Below are 26,413 nucleotides of genomic sequence, written 5' to 3'. Positions count from 1 at the left end.
CTCATCTTCTTTGTACGCTTACTTAGCCTTAGGAAAGATAACATATGCTAGTAATCTTAAAATTACAGGAAAAAAATGTCACTGGGCAGAATATTTTTTTAGTTTTACAGGAATAAAGGCTGTAAGCTAATAGTAAAGCAATACCCTAGCAGAAAACACATGTTGAAGAAAAGCTTTGAATAAGGACACCCTAACTTTTGACAACATGTTATCGCATAAGTTCTCCCAAGTATCCCCAAACATAAGCCCCAAATAAACAATGTTCCCCTGCAGGAACATTGCTAGGATAAAAATAATAAATGAAAAAAAGTCACAAATAAAATTAGTATCATTAAATGATAAGCTTCCCTAATGTTAGCTACTGTCATTAGTGTCTAGTCACTCAGTGACGATTATTATACGCATAGATTTGACTTCCAGTAATTGCTTTTCTCTTGTACCAAGAATCAAAACCTTTCAGCAGCAATCTTACCCATTACAAACACACTCTTACCGTCTGTTCAGTTATCTATCACTGCTGCAAGTCTAACTTACCTTCTTGTTTCCCCCTTAGCTAGCATTGATAGGCTCAGACGCATATAATTTTCCTATGGATATAGGCACAGGAGGAAGGAATTGCACACCCCCCAGTTTCCATTTCAACCCTCACACACTTCAAGGGTGGCTTCCTGTCCAGCACTGCTTTTGTAGTTTGTTAGACACCTGACTTTTAACCTGAACGTAACTTCATTCAGGTGCAAGTGTTACCCAAGTCTAAATTTCTGTTAAGTACGCTTACAGAAAAAAAAATATTTTAAGCTCTATAAGACACTAAGGAGTAAGGTGACACACTTGCAGGTTTAAAAGAAAAAGCCTTTATTTGCATCCTCCTTTAATAGCTTACATTATTTCATACTAGTGCTGTGAATCTTAGTTTGGTAGACAAAGTTTGACACCTGTATTATTTTTTTTTCCATCTTAGGTTGCTTTACCTTGCATACTTGAAGTCCTATTGCCTATTTAAAAAAACACTAACACAAAAAAGCCAACAAAGCTGTATTAATTAAAAGCAGAAATAGTCAGTTCCAAATTAAGATATGTTTTAGAGAGTGATTGAGCTATAAACTGTCTTCATGGGGTAAACAGACATCCTACCTCTAATCACTTGCAATAAAGTCAATCAATCAGAAATAAGATATTATTGGAGACTAGTATCGGGGATACAACCTCATCACTCACTTTTAATTAAAAGGTGCAATAATCACAGATTAATACAAACAACACTGGAATAAAACAACGCTGTTGAACAAATTTCAAGAAGTAGCCAAGAAATAAACAGAAGAGCAATAAGGTTTGTCATTCCAGCAATAAGGTTTGTCATTCCATTCATTTTGGAGTTTGGCCAGCTTATGAAATGAAACAAGTTAGGAATCCAATCACGAAAAAGATTATCACTGGAAATTCATAAAACATTTGCCTTGCCTCTGGTCAGTACCATCATAGAATGTAGAGTGAACATCAAGAATCACACTGAAAGGTGCTCACCCAGATATTTGCATAACACCAGTTAAGTGGCTTTGTCTTTGTTTTAAAATAGAGTACATTAACAGCCCATTCTACCATCTATTTGTGGTAGCTTCAGAAATAGAGACATCAAAAAGTCTGATTTTATGTTAGTTTCAAGCCTCATCAGCTTTACTATATTGTTTTTGTTTTCACAGCCTTCCCAAAGTGGAATTTACAGTATCTCATATTTCTGCAATGAAAACAGATACTTAAATGATACCTTACTGTCTACACAAATAATACTGTCTGCTATGACTATTATCTGACTACTTATATATAATATTTGTCTTCAAGAAACAGAAATTCAAATGTTGAAGCAATGCTAACAAAAAAGTAAAAAGTTGTTTCCATGGTTTCTTAGGACTCATAAGCAGTCCTCATGTATGTCAAAATTGACATGCAGCTAAAAGGCAGTCTGCTCTATTATAACCACTGCATTTTTTTTTGCTTCAAATTAATACAGCTATATCCTTGGTTTATGAACCTAATTGTTACATGACTTGTACTTCATCAAGTATAACTGAAAGAAAATTCAAGTGCTTACTCCCCAGAATAAATCATGTAATTCCATCCTGATTTTTAAATAACACAACTGCACTATAAAGACTTCAGAAAGCCAATTTGCAGTTATTTCACATGACAGTTGTTTGAGGCTTTCTGCAGACTCATACAGTGGGTAGGCAGCATTTGCTCATACATTCCAGGCTCCAAAACAAATGACAACACACTTGGAAAAAAAGTACCAAAGTACCCTGGAAAAAAAATACCAAAAAACCCACTACGTTATCTGTTGCAATTCTGGCCTTTTCTTTATAGTAAATCCAGCTGGCTGAAATAAGACTTTTATAAGAGCAAAATCATGCCCAGGGTGCACTATGACAATACTTTAAAGCATGCAACACGGAGAATAAATAAATCAGTATTTGAGGAGATGAAGGTAAGAAATCTCTTCCTTCCTCCAGCTAACCTCTGCTTAAATTACTCAGCAAGAAAAAAAAAAAAAGTTAAAATTACAAGGAACAAAAACTCAATTGACCAAAAAAATTATCAAGTGTTTAAGAAATATAATTTTGGTGAAAAACTAGTCAGTTAAGTATGTTGTTTGGGTAATGAGTAAAGCATTAGTAAAGCAGCAGAGAAGGCTGCACAGGGCAAAGACTGAGTCACTGAAAGCCATCATTGTGTGAAGAATTGGGCTGTCTCATTACAGCTTAGGCTTTCTTCTTAAACGTGACAGAGAATGCTATAAAGTACAACACAGAACAAGCAAGAGAGGAGAGAGACCTGCTGATGCAAACATTTAGGTCAAATATTGTTTGGTTTATTCCGAAAAAAAAAAAAAAAAAAAGAAATTTGGCAGGTTTTTTTTTTTTTTTAAGGGGGTGGATTTTGAGTGTAAGACGTAACCATGAGCAGTAAGTAAGTGAAATACTGAACTTCCTGATCTATGTAATGTTGCACTTCGTTGCATGTGAAGAAAATTGATATCAATTGTATATGAAAATAAGGATGCATTCAAATTGCAGCTTGGAACATTTTAAGTGTAGAAAGTTCAACAGTATTAATAAAGCAGGATTAAGCAAAAAGACTACACATACATTGAAGATTCCCAAAGAGTTACACTTAAGAATGTCTCATAGCATGAGAGCAGTACAGATACTTCAGTTACCAGAAGCTGTCGTTCTGTTTCTAAGAGCTGAATTTGACTACATCCTGTCCAGAGTATTTGTTGAATAGAAAGCGTTTTACTTTGCAGGCAGCTCTAAACTATTTGCTTTTAAATAAAATAGAATTTATATTCCTCTGACTTCACACAGAACCGAGGAAAAGTAACTACTACTCATTTTGAGCTGCAGGAACCCTTATTCCACTTAAGACTAAAGTCGTATGGACAGTGACTGTTCAGCAACCCATAACACAAGCAAGGAAATTTGCTTCCAGTCTCAGTCATAAAGGATAAACTCCTGATGACAGCATTTTAGGTAGGTCTAAATAAATCTAACTTCAATAAATTTGTCCAGAAACATAATCTGAGCTCAAAGTATACCAATCTTAAGATACTAGAAATGATTTTTATGACTGTATTTTTGTTGCACAATGGTATATAATTGTATTTAATGTAGTCATAAAACACCAGATATTCAATTTACAGTTTCTAGATTACTAAGGTTTAAACAAAATTTCTTATTTCCCTTTTTTATTGGGTTTCTATTAAATATTAGGAAGAAAACATTCAGTGGTATGACTAACTTTCATAAACCTAAGGAACAGACTGTATTTTCGCTGAAGCCCAACTGCCAGAGCCAGAACAGTGCTTCTCTTGCCTCTCTCCTTACCCCATCCTTCCAAACACAAAACAGAGCTTTATCTTACTCTGCAATCCAGTGCCCTAACCCAGATCTGTCTGTTTCAAATGTATACAGAACATCATAAAAGACAAACTGAGCAAAAAGATAAATGGATGGTGATATGGACAGAGAATTTGCTGCACTGATGGCATGGGACAGAAATAGGCATACGGATAAGCAACCAGCAAAATGGGCCACCATCACTATTGTAGACTTCAAGCATCTGATGTGATAAGAGACTTAGGAGTACCTGGTCTAAAGAGCAGATTCAAGGGTGTGGAATATGGCCCAAGCACAGCCAGCTGAAGAAGATGAGGATTAGGCCCACTAGCTATTCTTTGGACCATAACAAGAACTGCCCCTAGCTGGGTAGGTTGGATAAGGCTGAAGCTCTACCTTTGTCACCCATTTCCCTCCACCCACACTACCTATACCTAAGAACTTGCAGCCTAGTACTCATGCCAAGGGTCTGAGCTATAACCAGAAGTCACCAAGGAAATGAGGAAGAACCGCCTTTGGCAAAAACAAAGAGACCATAAAAACCTACGATAAAAGGTTTGTAAGAAGATTGTTTTAAAGAACAATCCCTCAAGGTTTTGGTAACTGAAAATGAGATGTAAAGGAACCAATAAAACCATTATTTTTTTTTTGCTCTTCTGCAAAGCTGTGCTTCTCAAACCATCATCTCTATCTCAGCTTGCATACCTTGTAGCAGTTCAAATCTCTTCATTTATCATGGCAAACCACATGTGAAAGGAATACGAAATCGAAATGCTGCAAGACGGCTTTCAGAGCCCCTCTCAACTACCCTGAGACTCCTCAGCTTGCAAGACCATCCCCTGCAGATTCCATCCCGCTCCAATGAGATTGGTCACACAACTTTTCCTGCCCTATGTACCTTCCGTGGTACTCAAAATCTTACCTAACCTCCCCCTCCCTCCTGCCAAATACTCATTAGTCATAGGCTAATACATTGTTTGCTTAGAATATACATGATCATAGATTGTTTTTGGTGCACCTCATCTGTTGCCTGTGAAATGTGCTATAATCACTCTTTCATGCTGGATGAAACCAACTAGAGAATGGGGTGGGACAAGGAAATCTTACCAATGTGCTGAAATGCTCAGTGAAGTTGAGCAAAGACAACTGAGTTAGACTCTTCTTAACAGTGCCCAGTGAAAGAGCAAGAAGCAAATGCTGAATAATAGAAAGTTTCATTTAAACAACATATTTTCTTGAGCTACTGGGATGGTCAAATGCTAGAGTAAGTTACCCAAGCCAAAAGGTGACAAGACATAGCTCAGAACCACCTATACTTGAGCTAACCCCACCCTGAGCAGGAGGCTGGATTAGGTCATCTCCAGAAGTACATTCCAACCTCAGCCACTCTGCAGAAGACAAGTGTGCAGTATAAGTGCACATGTTCTAATATACTGGGATGGATGACAATACTTGCATCACAAAAAGAAGATACAGCAGAGAAGTAAAGAAAATGTACCCTGTGTACAATCACTAAACTTCCAAGGCACTGACTATATAATACGCTTGAAGTTATTAGTCACAGTAGCTCCCTGGAGAGAGAAATTAGCTTGAATGCTTAGCTGTCCATTTATCATGGACATTTTATCCTAGTGAACAAACACCCACATTGTGCATTTTCTCTCCTCAGCTCACGGACCCATGGGGACACACGCACTGCTTCAAAATTGAAGGTTAGGATCAAAAAAGAGGATCCTGTTATCCAGCAGATGGTGGGAAGAAAGAGCAGATGGAAGATAAGACAGAGCAGAGCTATTCTAGCAGGTGGTAAGCAGAGCAAGCAAGCAGAGTTTAGTCACACTACCCAGGAGAAATCCAGAGATAAAGGAGTGAGAAAAGTTTTGACTGGTGGAGTTAATGAAGGAAAAGGTAGGGAGTACGATGATGACTGAAGGACACCATCATGATACATTGACATGGGACTATCTTGTTCTTGAAAGGGATAAACTTATGTAGTTTAGAGCGCAAAATGTCTAGAGTGCTGGGAGACTGCAATCAGGCCAATTTAATCAGTTTGGTCTTCTAACTGTAAGTTGATTCAGGATAAAGACATAAGTACATCCCAAACCACAGCACTTGAGGTGAATCTGCATTTCACTGCTTCTTTTTTAAGCCTCCAGGAGAGAAAAGGATCACTTCATCAGCTCCACACCCTGAGTATACTGAAGTATTTGACCAGCTTTCCTAGAAACCAAAAAGGATTTTGTATAACATTCTCCTATTTTTCCTGAAACTGCATGAATGCCTGGATGGAAGGAAGCTATTTCCCAATTCTCTTGAAGAAAAGCACAGACACTGCTAGCCAGCTCTCCTTGTGAAGCATATACAGAGAACCATTACCCATTATCATCTCTATACTCATTATACCTCTGCACCAGAAACATTTGTACTGGAAGTGACAGAATAGCATGCAGCTTAGTTTTCTGTGAAGTCAGGCACTGGAAAGGGCTGCCCAGGGAGGTGGTCACTATCTCTGGCAGCATTTAAGATATACTAAGGGATATGGTTTAGTGAGAAAAAGTTGGTGGTAGGTTAATGGTTGGACTGGATGATCATAGATGTCTTCTCCAACCTTGATGATTCTATGATGTCACTCCTGAAGTAATGCTTCCTATTTATTTTCACGTAAACTACAAATACGAAGAGCACAATAACACTATCTGATGAGAAAGTTCTCAGCTACAAAACATGGCTTTTGAACATAGTCACCACTATTACCTGTGCATTTTCACTAGCTATCAACAAGAGCATGCATGCTACATTTTTAATAATCTGCACCAGAGGAGGTGACCAACTGTTACACAGCTGCTATGACAGCTCTGCTGATAGGAGAACATTGACAACACAGTTCATCTTTCATTGGCCTGAACAAATTGAAGTTGGAAAGTACTGAATCCAGATTACGCTGTGGGTGTGGTAAGACAATCCAGACAAGTTTGGCAATCTGTCTCAAGATCGTCAAAGCGGTATGTTGCCTGATATTTATCACAACGTAATAAAAAAATTGTTTTCTCTAGACTGCCTCTGGAAGCAGCCAGAGCCTTCAGCTCTGCAACACTACAATGCTGACTGTCAGAATCAATGCTCTGTTCAGGTTCCAGGCAATCCAAAACAACCATTCATTTCCTATCCCAAAGGACAGTGCACATTGCTTTACCCACTGAGGGCTGCATCTGGAACTTGCATGGGGAATTCACACGTAACCACCATGGACTGCCATTTTGACTTCAGCTTGTACAGGTGAAGTCAGATGTCACCACATAGCCCAGGAAAGTCCAGCCTCATATTTATTTGATAGGTCCTGAAAAACTTACATGCAGGGTCCTTGCCGCTCTTTGTGAAAATTTGCGGGACCCACCTGATGTGAGTTTTGTGATATTGCAACATTGTCACCATCATCTCCAATGCACTGAAGAAAATAAACAGCTCCATACATAGCTGCCTGGTCATAATCCACTGACTCACATAGATGAACTCACCAAGATGCTCTTCATTTCATAGTGTGACAGCTGTGCATGGTCAGAAAGAACGTCTTGGTTTTGTTTTTTTTAATATTACTGTTCCTGCTGCTGAAACACACCACCTACTCCTTCACTGCTCTAATACCCACAATTTGCATGGCAGGCACCATAAATGTCAATGAAATAGGAGGTATTACTTTCAAAGCAGCCCTCATACTTTCTAGTAACCACTTTAGTTCAAGTTACTCCACCCCCTTTTGACAGATCCACCTAGGACTATTGGAGCAGCCTAATGAAGCTATAACCTTCTAGGTAACTTTGATGCTACTTGAAAGGGCTTGGAAATTCATCCTTATTCTCATGTTATGGAGCTCACTACTGCATTACCAATTGCATATGAGGAAATTGGAAGTATTATTTTAAGAATTATTTGCTAAGAACAACTTAATTTTGAATACGTGATGTTTTCTAAAATTCACTTTTTATATATTCATTTCTGAGTTATTATTAACAGTAAGAAAACAGAGGTCTTTTTTTCCCCTAATAATGGTCATCGTATTTTTGAATAAGAATAGCTTATGTAGTTCAATTGTGCTGCATTCCCATCTTACTCATCTGCTTGCATTCAAAATAAAGCTGTGGTTTTTTGCCTAACTCATAAGCCACTAAACAGTAGGTAGTCATAAGACGCTAGTACAATTTCCAGTTCAGCCAAGATCATAACCCAGCTAACTTTAGTCATCACTTACAATTGAAGCCAAATTGGCAGTTCTTCAGGGTTTCTACTTAAAAGGACTCTAAAATAAATGAAACAGGATGCTGGAGAGAATGGAAGCAAGAAAAACCACAACCCTACAGTTCTGAGAGAGAGAAAAACAACTTTCCACTGTTCAATTGTTGCTGTAACTTAATCTTACCAACAGTTACTTAATTTTTGAAGAGTGAAAGAGACAACTTATTTCTTTACTCCCTGGATTGTAGACTATAAAATTCATTAAGCCTCCTGAAAGACCAAAGCAGAAATTGTTTTAGAGAAGGAAGAACTGAGAAAGAAAGCATGGATTATTTTCAAGAGATTACTCAGGAGAGATATTCATTGTTTTCAAACTATGCTGTGATTTCGTGAATGAGGTAACATTTGCACCTATTATAGGAACAGCCTTAACACTGGAAGCAATCAGATGCTGACTATCATATTAACAAGCTCTGCCTGATAAATTAGGAAAGGCATTTGCTATCCAAACTTACTTCACCGTAATTGCCAGGAGCTACTCTATGGCAAGATTCATAAGAAGAAAAAGTTCTTCCTTAAGTGTCATGCAATATCTCAAAGTTTTTTTGTTTTTTTGGTTGGTTGGTTGGATTTTTTTTTTTTTTGAACTTCTGCTCAGCATTCAGCTGATCATGGTGAAGAAAAAACAAACCTGTAAATTATGGACATAAATTGTTTTTTTTCCCCACATACTCCTCTTTTCTTCTAGTCTGTACTACTAACTGTTATATCCATGTAACTCCGAAGATTGCTAATTGGCAGCAGCAAAAGACAAAAATTCTTCCTAGCAGAATATCTTTTCTTATGACAGTACAAGCCACATTTTGAAGGGTAGCATGGAGACATATTCGGAAACCTTGTACTCTACTATTTCCATCACAACTTTTACATTTTTTCATAATGAAGTAAGAACTTGGATAGAAGTTTCTGTTGGCACTTCAGGTGCAGAATGCAATGTTGGATGGCCTGTGTCTGAGCAACTCCAGCTTCATGCGTGTTACAGAGACAGCTCAGTCTGCCACATTCTGACCTCTAAAACCATTATCAAATGTAATTATCAATTGATACTTCCCCTGAAGAAAAGAGCATGTACAATCAGTGAATGTACAGATGTTATAGTTATGAAATATACCAGAGGGTTTGGCTATGCAGCTATTACACCAAAACAGACTAGATAAAATGCTTACCCTTATCCTGGGCTCGCTATGAAACTGCAGAGGAGGCGATCTCCAGAACGGGATCTCCTTCCCCACAGCTAGTGAGCTCTTAAATGGGTCTTAAGAGAGGTGGAGCCAGACTCCACCCCTTCAGGCAACACAGGTTAATTGCGTTCACCTTAGCTCCCATGGCTGACTCATTGCTCACAACCGCTGATCAATCAGTTCCAGGCCACGATTCAGCAGTTCCCATGCAGAGCACAAGTATAATTTAAACATAGTTTTTCACATGTTATAAAAAGGAGGAACATTAGGGAGAGAAAGCTACAGGTGTCCTTTTGATCTGCTTTTATATAATTGTTTCATTGATTATACAAAGCAGTTTCCCAGACCTCTGGAGCTACCCCAAACCTAGCACGGAGTTCACTTGGAAGAAGACAACACATTATACTAGTAGTGCTTCTGTAGTACTTCTTGCATTTTGCTACATCTCCCAAGTTTGGATGAGCACACTAGCAATAACTGAATAAATGAAGAAAGGCTAGGCAACAAACCTAAAGCAAGTCAGTTGAAGAATTTAATTTGAAATCCGTGTTAGGGTAAACTATAAATGAAGTTTTTATTACATCCATTATTAAGGCACTTGATAGCTGCATATAGAAATTTAAATCATCCAAACACAGCACAGCTCCTTCCTTTTTTCTTTATATAGAAAATAAAGTTTAGCCTGCTTCTTCTTCGAAGTCAGAATTCCAGCTCTAGCATAAAAGAATACACACTACTCTGGAGCACGCTGTAAAATAATGAAGTAAAGTGATTTCCAGGGACTTCCTTACAAGCCTTGCTAAAGAACTTGTGGTGCAGTGGAGAGAAGCAGAGTCATTTCGGTGCAAGGAGACTCACATTAGTAACCCTAAGGTTAAGCTGCACTGCCAAAGACTTTTTCTTATGTCTTGTTGCCTCAGTGTTCCTACTTTGGGGTCAGAAGATGAAGGAGCAATGCCCCTCACACTGAAAGCTGAGATAAGGTCAGCAATCACATAAGAAACCTGAACATCCAGCAATCCCAAAAGCATTCCAGAGTTCTTAGGGAATTGGCTTATCTGATCACCAAGCCACTCTTGATGACAAATAAAAAAAAGTCATGGTGGTCAGGTGAAGTCCCTGGTGATCAGGAAAAAGGCAATATCACTCCCATTTTCCAGAAAGCGAGCAAGGACAACCCAGGGAGCTACTGACCTGTCAGATTCACCTCTGTAAGAGGAAAAAAAATGGAACAGATCCTCCTGGAAGCTATGCTGAGGCACACAGAAGAGAAAAAGTGATATAGGATAACCAGAATGGCTTTATTGAGGACAGTGTGCCTGACCAACCTAGTAGCCCTTTGTGATGGTGTAACTACATCAGTGGACAAAGGAAGAGTCACTGATGTCATCTGTCTGGACTTGATTAAGACCTTTTACACAGTCTCCCAAAACATCCTTCTCTCCAAATTGAAAAGACATGGACTTGATGGATAGGGGACTGATTACAAGATATACTCAAAAACTGGTGCCTAACAAGTCAATGTCCAGATGAAGATCAGTGACAGGTGGTGTCCCTCAGAGGTCAGTACTGGGACCAATGCTCCCTAGTATCTTAATCAGTCATGCTGACGGATTGAATGCACTCCCAGAAAGTTTGTGGAAAACACCAGTGTGACACAGCTGATATGCCCAAGGGTGACAACGCCATTCAGAGAGACCTAGACAGATTCAAGTAGTGGACCCAGGAGGACTTCCTAAGGTTCTACATATCCAAATGCAAAGTCTTGCATTAAGGTCATGGCAACCCCCACTATCAATACAAGATGGAGTGACATAGGAATTGAGTGCAGCCCTGTCAAAAAGGGTTTGGGGATACTGGTGAATGAATGATAAGCTAGACATAAGCCAGCACTGTGCCATTGAAGCCCAGAAAACAAACCATATCCTGGGCTGCACCTGAAAGAACTGTGGTTACAAGGTTGAAGGGCTGTTCAGGTCTTCTCCAGGCTGAACAGCCCCAGGTCTCTCAGCCTTTTCTTGTAAGGAAGATTCTCCATGCCTTTTTCTTTGTAGCCTTCCACTTGACTATCTCTAGAAGTTCCCTGTCTTTCTTGAACTGAGGAGTCTATGCCTCAGTACAAATCACAACAGCCGGAAAAACGCAGGAGATCCAAAGAGTTTTCAAACAGATTAAAGTATACCTACTCAGGTTTGTTTTTAGAAATATTTTCTGCCTATAATTTAGTAGAAAAGGCTAAAAAAAACACAACACACAAAACAGTAGGGAAAATGCTATCGGGCTTGAACTGAAATAGATGCTGTTAGTCTGCAGAACAGCAACTGAAATAATTGGGCTAAAAGCCATTAGACAGTTTAACACTGAATGCTACCACCTCCATTTACATCTTGGTCAATTGTTTCAGAGGATGACGACAATAGTAGTCATCTAATGGGATAAGGGAATTTAATCTTTTTTCTTGGAAGTCCACAAGTGCACTTTTTATGTCTATTAAAAGCAAACTAACTAAAGAAACCCACACCATCAAGAAAACCAGACACACAAACAAAAAAGAAAAGTAGTAAAGAAGCAAACTCCAGAGCTGTGAATAGAGAATATTGGGTTCACACATCTCGGTTTAATAGATCTCCTGATAGAGACTTCTCTGACATAAGAAAAGAAATCTTTGCTGCAGAAGCATTTTTGTAGAGTTAAAGTTTCCCCCCCCCTACACAGCATACAAGGCTCATCTCTCCCTGAAGATCTCTGAATGGGAAAACTGAGTGGCACCACATCCCAGCAGCTACATTATCAACAATTTACTTGTGGACATCCTCAGGTGATAAAAAAGAAAAAAAAAACACAAAAGATAACCATACTGAAAGACTGTATCTTTTCTGAAGCTCAAGTATATCATCCATAACACTGCTTCGATGAATTAGTTCAGTTTAGCTGGTCAATGCATCTGCTGTTGAGTTGTGTGTGTCCACATTCTGACAGAACCATCTTACAGATGTTCTCTGATCAGATAAAATGCTACCACTAATTTACATAGAAAAGAAAGCACAAGAAATGTCACTTGAAAGCTAAAACGTAGAAAATATTTTTAAAGTTTAGTCATATAAAGAGACTATCTTAGTCGTAGTGCTCATTTAAAACTAGAAAGATTTCCATAGCAAAGAAATAAAACAAAGCATTCACTGAAAAACTTATTTTCTACTGTTGCTGTAGTGTAAGGTAAAATTGAGCTACTCACTTGAGCATTCTCACTCAAATAATCACTGTATCGGATGAACTTATGTGACCTGAATACGTTGCAGGTGCCAGCAGGCAGTACGTGGTAAAAGGCAATAGACTGGAATTACTGAAGGAGATGCAGAAAACAGTTATAAATGAGAAAAATATCTTGAATGACATTTGAGACAAGTCTAACATTTAAAACATACAGAAAGTTCCTATCAGCCAAGAGCAGGAAAAATGAAAATGAATGTTATGTTCAATTATATTCAAGATATAATTCTGGGACTAGCTTGGAACTTCCTGAAAAAGTGACTTTTCTCAAGCAAAATGAATAACTTGTCTGAAATCAGAGATTAAGATGAAATTGTAGATACTAGTTTTCACGATTAAGACTTCAATTTTTAAAATCAGGGAAGGAAAAGTCTTCTTTAAAAACATATGCACACACATTTCTGTATTATGAGTTTATTTCCACCACTTCAGGATGACAGCTCTTATTAAGTGTACCCCAGTTTAAAAACACTCCTCTTTCCGAGCATCATCCTACCAAAAACAATCCCTTAGGGCAAAACAGCACACATAATGCTCAGAAGTAAGACAACCCTGTCATAGATTCCAAAAGTTTCAAAAATGGAGAGTCCTTACTCTTTAACTTTTACATTTACTGGAGACTCGATTTAGTTATAAAAATCAACCAACAGCAGGCTAGGAGACACAGATAAGAGGCCACATGCAGTTCAGAGCTGTTACTTATCTGTGTCTCATTTTCAGAGCAGGCCATTGTAAGAGACACTCACTTTAGAAGGAAACTAGCAGCTTGTTATTAGCTACTGCATTAATTCTTGGTTGAGCATATGGCCATTAGGAGACTATTAACTCTTAACAAAAAAGGGTGAAACATGCTAAGATTAAAAGAGATTCAAGCCTCCAACACAAGTAAAAATCTACACCAGGGGGAGGGTAGGTACTGCTCCTAGACAACTCAGTCTCTACAGGAAGGTGATACTTGCAGTGTTTCTACCAAAAAGATAGATGGAGAGGATACATTTTTGCTGAATGGTCTGAATGAGAGCCCTGCAGTGAAATTATTGAGCCAGGATGTAGTTGCACATTGACAGCTTATAGCCTATTACCAACTAAATCTGTCAATGACCCTATTTTATCACAGTTTTACATACTATTAGAAATTACCACCTATTCACTATTATGATTTAAAAACCTCAAGGAAGGACCAACAGAAGTATTTCATGAAGCTTCCAGCTCCTTCTGCACTGCTGTACAATCAAAGAATTTGTCTTCAGGCAGTAATAATTTTAACCATATACAGGGTCCATTTTGCAGAATGCCGCCTGCATACCCAACTGCAGATGTTGAACAGAAGGAGCTATACAGGCACATTACTGTAGGGAGAGAATACAAGTGCCCCCAGCCGTCACTCCTCCTAAGCTTCCTCAAAAAAGAGCAGCTCCTTTGTCAGAACCTGAATATGAAGGACAACACCTTAAGTACAAACAGGACACTCCATCACGTGGTATATTATCAGAAAACTGGGGTTCCCCACCCCTACCCCCAAAAAAATGGCAGTAAGATAAGCTAGCATACCTTGGAAATAGCTATTCTGTGATTCCATATTAATAGTACAAATGTTTACTAGAAAGCTATAAATAAGAAAAGCAACAAAGACTGTTTGTAGAACAATCACAGAATAGGATTGGAAGACTACAGGGTTTTTTGAGACTTGAGGCTTTTTTTCCTTAGAAGTAATTAGGAAAAATAGCAAAGTACTTGGTCACTTAAAATAGGCTGCAACCATAAAAAGGTAAGAAAGAACAGGGCACAGTTAAGTTTTATCCAAGTTCTTCAGAAGGAGGCAGCTTAGAGTCAAGCCATAAGACAAACTATTTGACACAAGCACATGAAGTGCCAATAGATGCAAGTAATAGTTCTCTTCTTCATCAGCCCAGCCAATCAGCAGAGAGCAGAAATTATCAAGTCAGCACCAGGGGCTGACATCCTAGGAGATGGAATGAAGTAGCCTACACAGATGCTCATCCACAATTTGATCTCTAATTATGGAAGGTGACAATAAAGAAAAGCTCTCCATCTAGACTGCATTTTCTTGCTTTGCCAAGCATGGCTGCCATTTAAACAAGATGGCCTGGTCTGTCGGTTTTCCTAACAAGTGAAACACATCCAGCTCATTCTAAACTACTGATCCCACCATAAGAGTAGCTGTCCACGCCAAACAGGTTTGCTTATTTGTTTCTTGAATGAGTGTGGTTGTTGAAAGGGGAGGGCAGGAGGGGGCGGGCATGGAGGCAAGTCTGCATTATCTTGATTTATAGAGGGAAAGATAAGAATCTTAAAGTACATTAAAATAAGTCTCAGTCAATTTTATTTATTTCTTCTACAAGAAATATTTACTTTGACTTGCCTGAGAAACAGATGGCATCCTCTCGAAAGGAGATGTAGGTCTTCAGGTTTTTCAGATACTAGTTACTTTGTATCTCTCCCATTTTCTCTTCATTCTCCATATAACAATATCCATTTAGTTTTAATTTGTCCTAAATAATTTTTTTTCCAGGTCACTGATGGGATACAGGATATTTTTTTCTTCTATCTTTGATTTTTTTTTTTCTTATTTTTAAATCCCTCTAAGCTCTTCAAGTATTATGTACTCAATGGCATTTTCATCAGTGTAATCCCCCATTCCATTCCCGATTTGAGCAATATTAATGTTTGTGAGTAGTACAGCAGCACCAACTGCAAACAGAAACATACCCTGGATAATCATGTCAGCAAAAACACATCACGTAGAAAACACTCAAATTGTCACAACACAATCAAATGGACACATGCCTGGGAAATTCTGTTTCTTATGGTGGTCCATCCATAAGTAAATATTTCTCAAGCACTTATGACAGGCGCTCAAGAAATCAACTAACCAATCTCCTCACAGAGGCAAAAATTCTGCCCTATCTCATTAATATAATTCTCAATAAATAATTACATTCTATACATTAAGTCCTGCTTATTGAAACATATTCATTAGGGAATATGAAGTACACGGCAGACTTACTGAAAACAGACACATGAAAATATGCTTAATATAACAAAGATGAATACAGACACAGAAATTGAATTCAGATGCTGTGTCCAGCTATCAGACATCAGACTGAGCTGCAGAGCCAACTTCCCAGCACGTACCAGTACCCTGTTCCAAAGCAGCAGCAGCAAGGCTAGTATAGTATTTTAGGGAAGGACTACATAGTATACTGATACTGCATAGCCTACTGAACAATAACATGAACAAGCCCATTCCGAGGGGAGAGACAAGCAAGGCACTACCCACAGCTCTATAATAAAAACAGTAACATGGTCAGTTATTTTAACTACACATCTTGATCTCAGTGCCAGAAATACATTTCATCCCCAAATGGAAATTCAACTTGGGAATTATCTTTAGGCAAACACCAAGTAATTATTACTACTACTGACACCTAACTGAATGAGTGAAAGAAACCTGCACTCTCCAGCATATGGCTATCAGCAGCACGTGCAAAGATATTGTAGTATCAAATGAAACAATACCCTGGAATTTCTCTTCATTTCTGGGCTCAGTTGTTATTCAGTTTTGTTTTTTTTTTTTTTTTTTAAACTCCGGCTCATTTACCAATTTCTAACTAGGGATGTTCAGTAAGGTAACTTAAATATCTTTTTACTTATACTTTCAGTAAAATGTGTTTCACTAAAAAAGTAAAACCACTGTTTGATTTTTGTTTACACGGGGTTTTTAGACTTACTGTATTTATTCTTAAATAACAGCTCAAAAGATCTGTTTTAGTCAAGATGAGAGGATCCTACAAGAACAATTTAATAAAGTCAGCTTTCTTGTCCATGTTTTTGAACGTGCAACTAACTTGCCTGAACCCACAGTGTCCATTCATAGCTGCCCTCTTTCAAAGCTTGAATCGAGTTTGATGTCTGGAAAGGATGATTTGTAAAAGGAAAACTCAGCTGCTTTTCAAAAAAAATCTTACATTTACTTCTAATTTTTGAATCTCAACTCTTAATGAGTGATAATGAGTGTTGGAGAAGACACAAGGAGAATTTTTAATGCAAGATCAGAGGGAACTCAGAAACTCAAGGACACTAGATAAGTCAAAATTTACCTAATAAACGAGCTGCATTCTTGATGCATTTTGATTATGTTACACTTTGCTTTAGTTTGGACTTTCATGACAGTTAAAAGCAAAGTTATCTGTATCACAGAAACATTTAAAATTAAATTGGTTTGAAAAACAACTCCACATTAAACTGCAAATTTTTCTGAAGTTTCACAAGAACAAAAGGTCAGAAGCACAGCTTATGTAAATTAGTGTTGTCTCTGATACTAATGGAGCTGTACTAGTTTCCAGCGATGATCTAGCCTGTTCTGCCCTAAACTTTACTCTTGGAAAACTTAAGATCTGCTATCACAAATCCAGATACATTATATTAATTTACTGAAAACCACTAATTTACAGGGAAAAATCACTGATACTGAGCATAAGCAAAAGAAAGCAGAGATGCATCAAACAGAAGTCTAAAAAGGAAAACAGTCCTTTAAGCCTTTCTTTACACTCACAGAAAAATCCTCTCATTCATTACCTCATTTCTTGCAATTCTGGTTTTCTAGGAAGCCTCCCAATGAAGATGCAAGACTCGGTTTTCGTCTTTCAGTTATTTCTGCCTCAGTTTCTACAGGACTCTAAACACCGGAGGTTGTGCAGCTATAAACCTAACATTAGATGGGGCATAGATATTAGATATAAAGCATCACAGACATACAGACCACGAGAGGAGCTGAATGAGCTGAACAGCAGATCCAGACAGGTTATGCTTCGTTTGACACCTGATCTAATACAGTCAATGTTCACTGGGGAATATAGTTGCTCAAAGGCTTGCTGAAAAGCTTACAGAAATATATATATACATAGCTTGCTTTAAACACTTAATGAAACACTTAAGACTGAATAAAGACAAATATAAACTGTTACAGCAGTAGCCAAGCATACAGAAAGACTATATTACAGTACAGTCTTTCTTTGCCCTTTTAAAAAAAGAAAGTCTTGAGTGTAAAAGGCATTCTTAATAGCAAGTATTCTAACAACATTTTTCTGTGTTCACAAGATCATGACATACTTCAGGCTGATCAAGGATCAGCCCACCAATTAGCTTGTGCAGCATGGCTTCAATCTCAGGGACTTTCAAGGACAGCAGCTAAATGAAAACTCAAAAGCACATCATTAGATTACAGAAAACAGAGCCAAGGGGAATAGGAAATGCTCAAAATCAAGAGGGAAAAAAAACACATGAAGACAAATCTAAGCCACTGCCTGTTTTTTTATCAAGTATTTTTGTACAAATAACATTCCATTAAGACAGCATTCTGCTACCTACTTCATTAAAACAAACAAAAACAACCACAAAAAAAGCCCAAACACAAAGAGCCAACCAACCAACTTGTACCACTAAGTTTGCCCATAATACTTATCCTACCCACAATTCTTCAGAAGCAAATATTTCTCACAACTTTTGTCACCAGCATCTCACTTTCTATAGATTCAGTAGACTTACAGATTTCGGTAGGCATGAGAAAAAGAGAAGAAAGGAGGAGAGAGTTAGCAGTGAGTGGCTTAAATAAATTAACCCAACATTTGTTACCCAAATCTGCATAAACTGTTCTGTATAAAGGCTTGCCAGTGCTAAACAGAGAAGGATTACTTGAAAGACGGATGGCACTCATCCATTTGTCAAGGACATTTATGAAAGACCTCATGCTCAGCTTGTTGCCTGTTCTTTTGTGCAAGATTTCCACCTCACTGGTACCTTCTTCCCATTTGTACAGCAGAAAATTCAGCTGGAACTAAACTTCAGGCTTGCCGTCAATTCACATGCCAGTTGTTTAAAGACACTTCCACTTCACCTATTCCTATCTGTATCTGTCATTTTTCTTACAATAGTATTATGTAGTAACTTGCAGGCTTAATGCTTTTTCTATTATACAAGTTGCTAAAAAAAAAAAAAAAATAATGAACAGAACCAAATGCAGAAGGAACCAATGAAGATCACAACCAATGCAGCTTCAAGTTTGACAGATAAATACTCCCAGTGTTTTTCTTAATTAGTTTTGCACTCACCTAGAATTAGTTTCCCTAATTTGTTTATGAGAATATCACACAACTATTCGAAACTTTACAGCTTCTCTTTGGGCTGCAGGGCTCATTACTCAAGCACAGAAGGAAATCAGATTGACTTGGCATAATTCGATCTCAGCAACAACACCTTATCTTCTTAATGCTTAAACTCTTTCAATATTTCTCGAGAAGTTGAAGGTGATTTGACTGCAGTTCGAAGACCTCTGCTCAAACACACAGGGATACTCAATTCAAAGAGAGCCAGAAAGCATCCAAGCATCAAAAACTTCAGCAGTTCTTCTACTGACTTTTTTTTTTTTTTAGTATCTAATCATGATGTTCTATGACCACCAGAGAACGTCTTGGGTTGGAAGGGACCTCAAAGATAATCAACTTCCAACCCTTGTACCATTGACAGGGTTGCCAGCTGCTAGATCAGGTACTACATCAGGCTGCACAGGGCCCCATACAACCTGGTGTTAAACAACTCCAGAGATGGGGCATCCACAGTCTTTTCAGGCAACCTTCTCCAGAACCTCGCCATTCTCTCAGTAAAAAAGAACCCTCTGACATCTAACCTCAACCTTCCTTTAAAATCATTTCCCTTTGTCTATGAGGAACTATCTACCCATATGAAAAATTGAATTCCCTCATGTTTATCAACTCCCTTTAAATACTGGAAGGCTGCAATGAGGTCTCCTCATAGCATTCTCTTCTTCAAGCCGAACAAGCCCAGTTCATTTGGCCTGTCTTCATAGGAAAGTTGCTACAGCACTTACATCATCTTCCTGGCCCTCCTTTGGAGCCTCTCCGAAAGCTCCACACCTTTCTTGTGTTAGGGGCACCAGACTTGAATGCAGTACTCCAGTCGGGGCCTTACAAGGGCAGAACAGACAGGAACAATCACCTTTCTTGACTTACTGGCCACCCTTTTTCTGATGGGGTCCCAGATACCACTGGCCTTCTGGACTGCAGGTGTAGACCACTGACTCGTGATAAGTTTTTCATCAACCAGGACTCCTGAGTCCTTCTCAGAAGGGCTACTCTCAAGGACTTCACCCAGTTTGTATAAATATTCTGATTACCTTAACTCTTGCACATGGCTTTGTTGAACCTCAATAGGTTCACAAAGGTCCACCTTTAAACTTTACCAAGGTCCTTCTGAAAAGCATTCCTTCTTTCTGCTTCATCAACTGCACTGCTCAGGTTGGTGTCATCAGCAAACTAGCTGAGGTTGCACTCAATCCCATTATTTATGTCACTAATAAAGATTTTTAAGAATATCAGATCCAAGACAGACACCAGGGGATGCTGCTCATTACCATCTGACACCTGGACATGAAGTCATTGACCAAAATTGGCTGTGTCCTTTAGAACAATTCTTGATCCACCAAACAATCCAACCTTCAAATCCAAAGAAGGGAACATGTTGTAATTGTTTACTTAATTATAAAACAACGTGAAAATACAGCACTATGCTTTCAAGACTCTTGATGGAGCCCTATCATAATCCTACAGACCCCAAGCTATACCAACTACCCATGTCATGTAAGACCATCACACAACAGACTGATGTTTACCAAGCTTGTGGTAGTTACAGACAACACTGGTAGCTCTCTGAGAATGTAATTAGTTCCACAACAAAAAGAATACTGCTACTACTTTCAACCAAGTAGTCTTCAGAAGTCTAGCATTATTATAGGTATGACATACTGGGTGGTAAACACATTTTCATGATGAAAACTCATTATTCCAGTTTAAATTATATCTCAGTCTTCCTCTTCCCCCAACAGTTTGAATTTCAAGTTTACTCAGCTAATTTGATCTTTTAAGAGTGTTTTTAATTTAGTTATGTATATATTGGTGCTATAAGTACAACACACAATTCCAGCTAAAATAGAACACGGCATGATACTCTCCCTCCTTCAGAGCTTTATTTTTTGCAAAATCTTAAGAACTTAAAAATAACAATATACAAAAAGGCTCCAAGTGAATAATTTAATGCAAAGGGTAAATTAAAGTTTGAATAGCAGAAATAGGCTAGAACAGAGAGGGGAAAGGAGAATAAACAAGCTTGATTTCCTTCATGTCTGGATAAGCAATTTGGCCATGAAACCGAATTCATTCATCATACATATGCCAACTCCACCAGTGCTCAGAGCAGCTACTCTTCAAGTCTAACTCCTGAGAACCTCTAGAGGAAATAAAGAACTAGTCTGGGTGAAGTGACAAAAATGATTTTTATATTAACACGTATTTTGCTTCTAGAACATGTTTGAGTACAAATTTGATCTTCTCCTTCCTTCTTCTCCTTCAGCTATTACCCTGTGTCCAGGAGGAGCAAAGCACGTCATGTACTTGACTAATTGTCCTATAATAATGACTTAAGACTATCCTGTTCCTGAGGATCACTGCTAGTGATATATAGTTGTTCTGAAAACCAAGCAGTAAGGATTTTTAGCTCCTATACTAATGCAATTCTTTTTTCTATGGATGTAATAACCTTTAATAACTTCAGAGATCTGGGCTTTGAGACTATTGCACAGCTTCTGAACTTAGAGGAAAGTAAAGGTCAAGTATTTTTAATTGCAAGCATAAAAGATATTTGTTTAAAATAACAGACAATTCATACATACAACCCATTTGTGCATATGCATCTCCTATTGTTTTAATTCTTTACAGAAAGAGGAAACCTAATCTTACTCTCAGAAACTCGAACTCTATTCAGTTCAGATGAAATATTTCCTCCCTTTCCCCTCCACTCCCCACTTTTATGTTACAAGGCATCAAGAGCTACGTACACACTTCATTTAAATGAACGGAATATAAAAAACTGAGCAAGTGTTGAGTTTATGACTGTTTACTAAATAGAGACAAATGAGCACTTACTCTTCAGTAAACCCCTCACTAACTATGAGGATGTTTTACACACAGGGACAGCTACAATTTCAATTACCTAATTCAAGTCAGAAAAAAGAAAGTACTGTTTTGCTCCTCAGTTGTTTTGTACCTCCTAGCCAACAACTAAATATATTCACTTTTTTCGTTATGTTCTTTGAAGATTAAAGACATGTCTGACTTTGTACTGGATCTGCCTGGACAGCTGACAGCCCATTAAACTAAAGTAGTACAAGACATACATTTTAAGGTCCTGCTTTCTGAAGCACACAGAAGACGACTTACTGAGAACATGCAAAAATACTCATAAGACACTTTGAAATCATACATTTGAATTTGTTAGTGAATGGATAAGATTCTGCTTCTATAAGAAACTAGCTAAACAGCAGTTAAGATATCCTTTTATTTAGGATCTTTACAGAAGTGTGCAGAGAGTTTATATTATCAACACCAACTTTAATAGTAAGAAACTGTACTGAAAGTAGCTTTAACCTGTAGCATTTCCTTCTTTTAGGTTAAGAAGGACCAAAGAATCCTTATCATGAACCAGATCATGTTAATGAAGTCCCTTCTGCTTTCTAAACAATTATAAACCACATGAATCTCACACCTGGCTTTGTCTCCTACTTTTATATATTCACTGTGGAGAAAGTACAATATTGCAGTTACTACATTCCACTATTTTCACAAGTTGTGGTGCTCCTTTTAGAAGAGCTTCCTGTACTAATACACAGAAAAGGGTTGACTACACACCTACTGCACTCACTTCTCATTGCATTGTGGCCTTAGGACTCCCCTTCTTTCATCCCTTGTAACCTCCGATTGCAGTCAGTGAACAAAAAAGAATGAAAACTTCAAAGAGATCTTTCACATTTCTGGCAAAACTTTCACAGTAATATGGCTGAAGTCTTGAGGTGGATGTAGGAAATCTCAAGTTTATGACAGATGTAGTGCAAAAAATTACAATAATATGTAACATTAATTTGGTTGCAGACTTTGGTCTAATTTCCATGAGGAACTGATTTATAGGTTTTAAGCCACAGAAGTCATTATTCAAGAAGCTAAGACTATGTGTAACACTAAAAAACTCTCAAGTCTTTATTTGCAACTGGGTTGAATATAGAGAAAGTTCAGAAAAACAGCACAAGAACAAGATCTCTCAAGTCAGCCTGTTACTTCCATCCCATAAACATAAGGCCAATCAATACATACATACGATACTTGCAATACATAAATACATCCACTCATAGGTTTGTGGATAATACTTAGTCTCTTTAAACCAGATTACTCAGCATTGCAAATGAAGTTTAGCACAAGTTTTCCCAGCCTTTTGATACTAGCACTTCGAGTCTTTCCTAGGATGCTTTTCTACAAAGCATCCAAGAACTCATACCTTCTGCACTGGGATGAGGACACAGCAAATGTTGCCTGTAATTATCCCAGATCATTCTCACCTCAACTTCAGTCTGGGCTGCAGATCAGATGTTACAAAGCTAACAATACATAGTCATACTATATAACAGCAGGCCCAGTGGGAACAAACAGAGCATCAGCCATAAGCACTTGAATTGTTGCTTGCTTTCAAGCAGATACACAGTTGCTTGACATTAAGGCTCTTGAAACCTCCCTTGACAAATACCAATGTAGAAAACATGCCATACACTACCAAACATAATGTAAGGGGGGAGGGGAATAAACCAAAACAACCAAACAAGCAAAGTTGCTAGTTGTACTTTTTAGAACTGCAATATTACAGATGCATTTCAAAACTTACTATAGTACTGAAAACATACTAGATAGAATACAGAACCCCATGCATTTCCAATTTGTATTACATTCAGGAAATGAGCTCTATGAAGTCAGTAAGTTCACTTCATAACAGCTTTTTTCTAAAGCTACAATTTCATTCTTGCAACTGTAATTCTTAAACCATGGGATACCAATTGTTCACTGAAACTTTGTTGCACCTTTTCAGTTACGAGGTACCACCTCTCAACACTTAAGGAGGATGCAATCTGTAATTAAGCTTCTACAGTCTAGAGTTTACTCTATCCAAAACTCCACATTAAATTAGCTACAATTTTGAACAATCAACTAAAATTCAGATGTCCTCTCTTTCTCTTTCTTCAATATAAAATTAATAATAACCAAAGTTGATCAGATATTGAGCAAGCCTCCACATGGTCTGCTACTCTGCTAAGTGCTATTCCTTGATTATTTTCAAATCTAGTCTCATCTAGCAGAAGGATGAAGTGCATAAAAGGCTACAAAAGCACAAATTGTATAATAGATTTAAGAAAGAAACAAAAAAAGTTCAAGCAGTTTTTGGAGACAGAAACAAACAAGCAAACAACTAAGAAGCATTTGTAGTATCAGGCAGAAAAATAGTTATCAGAAAGTCATCAAATTACATGTTGATTTTCTTTTGAATAAAAATAATTCAGATAATAGTTACATTTCTATTCTAGATCACAAAGAATCTTAGCAATTTCTCTGAAGTTCTTATTTTCCAACATCCTTGCCTTTTATCAGCATATCACTTTCTGTAATTCCACTGTAAGTTCCACATTTTTTAATACTTCATTTCTCAGTTTTTCAGTAATCAACTATAAACACCACCTTTCCAAAGTACCTCATCAGGTACCCATAAGTTCTATTATTTGCCAAGCATGTCCATCCAGATCTCCTCAAAACACATTTATTTCAGATCAGGCAACTCCCTCTCATAAACATGGCCTACTTTCTTTCTACACCACAAACACAACACACAGCAGTATTTGAATGGATTTTCAAATGAGTCCATCTAAAAAAAAAATCATATCAAATTCATTTAGATTATCATTCATTGCAACCTATCACCTCAGTTCTCCCAGAAAGTGCTCACAGCAACTGTTTCACCCAGTGAAAATACAGAGCAACATGAGGTCAGGAAGAGGCCGTAACTAAAACATAGCAAAGATACTTGCAGAATTACAAGACAGTTCTTTGTTTTAGTTCTTACATGAGAAGCTACACTCAATCAAACCCTCAGAACTCTACAATAGACACTACCTCAGCTACACCAAAGAGCACTTCTACCTGCATTTAGGAGCCACAAAACAAATTATCTAGCATAACTTGAACATTATTTCTAAGCTGAGTTAAAAGATGCATCTATCAAGCATACCTTCAATTTTCAGCTCAGTCATGCCTTCACATGTAGCACCAGACACTGTCTTCATATCCACACCAGGTGCCCCATACATCAGCAACCTTGCAACAGAGGGCAGGTGTAAGTCATCATCTCACTAAGTGACCCCACCAGAATGAAACATCTCTGGACTCTCATTAGAGACCAGCTGTGCTCATCTTCTCACTTTCCCTTCATCTCAATTTAAGTAAAGCTTGCAAAAAAAGGGAAACCAAAAATAGATAAACAAAAGTATAAAATCCCATGGCCCATTTCCCCTTTAGCAGTTGCCTTTCCACTTGCATTTTTTCTGACAGAAAAATCCTCCCCAGCTCTCAAGTGTTTCATGTAATTACTCACAGAACTACTGGTGTTCCCCTGTGAGCAGGTGTAGGTATCTAAATTGCACCTGAAAGTGTTTTACAATAACTGAGTATGTATGGTGGGTTTCTTTGTTTCTAAATAAGTCACACAACAAATTACATAAATTAACGCAATGATTTTCAATAAATTTACAGTTTCCGTAAGAGCAAAAAGCCACAGAGCTTGTTTGGTGTGGCTAATTTTCCATAAAATCTAAATGATAGAGGTGAAGTCCACTGCTAATTTTAGGCCATCATGCCTCATATTAGCAGCCATTTTGTAAGAAGCTATAGTAACCACAGCTCTCAAAATCAGCCTGGTAATATTTTCTAGGAAGTTCTACACTATTACAGGCTTGCATCAATTTACTAACACATCACCACACATTCCCTGCTGAGGCCAAGCTAAGCTCATCATTGGATCACCTGTGGAAAAGAAGTGTGCAGGAGAGCAACTGCTCTGCACCAGAGCTATGTTGTGCCTGTGCAACACCCCTCAACAAAATGATTCATCAGTCAGTTGGAAACCCACTCTGGCTAGTTTGGTTGTTTATCAATCACCACCTTCACTTATTTTCTGATCTGTACAAATTATTATTACCATGCTACAGGATTTCTTTCTTTAAACAAGATTTATTTACTCAAATGCAAGGCTTGGGTCAATGTGATTAAATAGTCTTTCACATTTAAAATATGCATATTATTCTTACACATTTTTTATATATTGTTACACAAGAACAGTCTATTTCTCATCCGTATAATCAAAAAATATTAGGATGATATAATCACAAAATAAACAAGAGAACTAAGCAACCCAAACTAAGATAACAAAAGAAAATAAATACAAGGCTTACCCCGATCCTGAGCTCACTCACAAAACACCAGTAGCAGTGACCTCCTGAAGAAACCCTTCCCAACTGGCAGCCAGCTCTTAAATAGGTCTAGAAGGGGTGGAGCCAGGCAGCAGAGGTGAATTGCCTACACCTGTGCTCCTCTGGTTGACTCATTGCTTGCCTCAGGTGATCAATCAGAGGTTCAGGCCGTGACTCGGCACCCATCCCAGTATTTTTGTTCAAAGTTGCATTCAGCTCTGTAAAATGATCACATTTAAAACAGTGCATTTAGTATGGTTTGATTAGATAGAAGTGTACCTTCATTCATATACAATAAAAGCACTGAAAAGTTTTAATCAAATAAGTGTTGCCCATATTCACAAAAA

General features: G+C 37.9%; 1 long non-coding RNA gene across 1 annotated transcript in view; it reads right to left on the bottom strand.

Moving 5' to 3' along the window:
• The window catches only part of LOC122180373, an 80,208-nt gene extending 54,121 nt beyond the window's left edge, over positions 1-26,087 (bottom strand). The window contains exons 1-2 of the long non-coding RNA XR_006179037.1: positions 26,049-26,087; positions 24,830-24,915 (exon numbers count right to left, since the gene is read on the bottom strand). This is a non-coding gene — a long non-coding RNA (uncharacterized LOC122180373). The remainder of the gene's footprint in view (positions 1-24,829; positions 24,916-26,048) is intronic.
• Between the last annotated feature and the right edge of the window lie 326 nt (positions 26,088-26,413).

The sequence above is a fragment of the Lagopus leucura genome, unplaced genomic scaffold (assembly GCF_019238085.1).
Source record: "Lagopus leucura isolate 7727_CA_CO unplaced genomic scaffold, USGS_WTPT01 Super-Scaffold_100004, whole genome shotgun sequence".
Lineage (NCBI taxonomy): Eukaryota > Metazoa > Chordata > Aves > Galliformes > Phasianidae > Lagopus > Lagopus leucura.
Note: the sequence above shows the minus strand (reverse complement) of the source record. Positions and strands in the feature narration are given on the sequence as shown.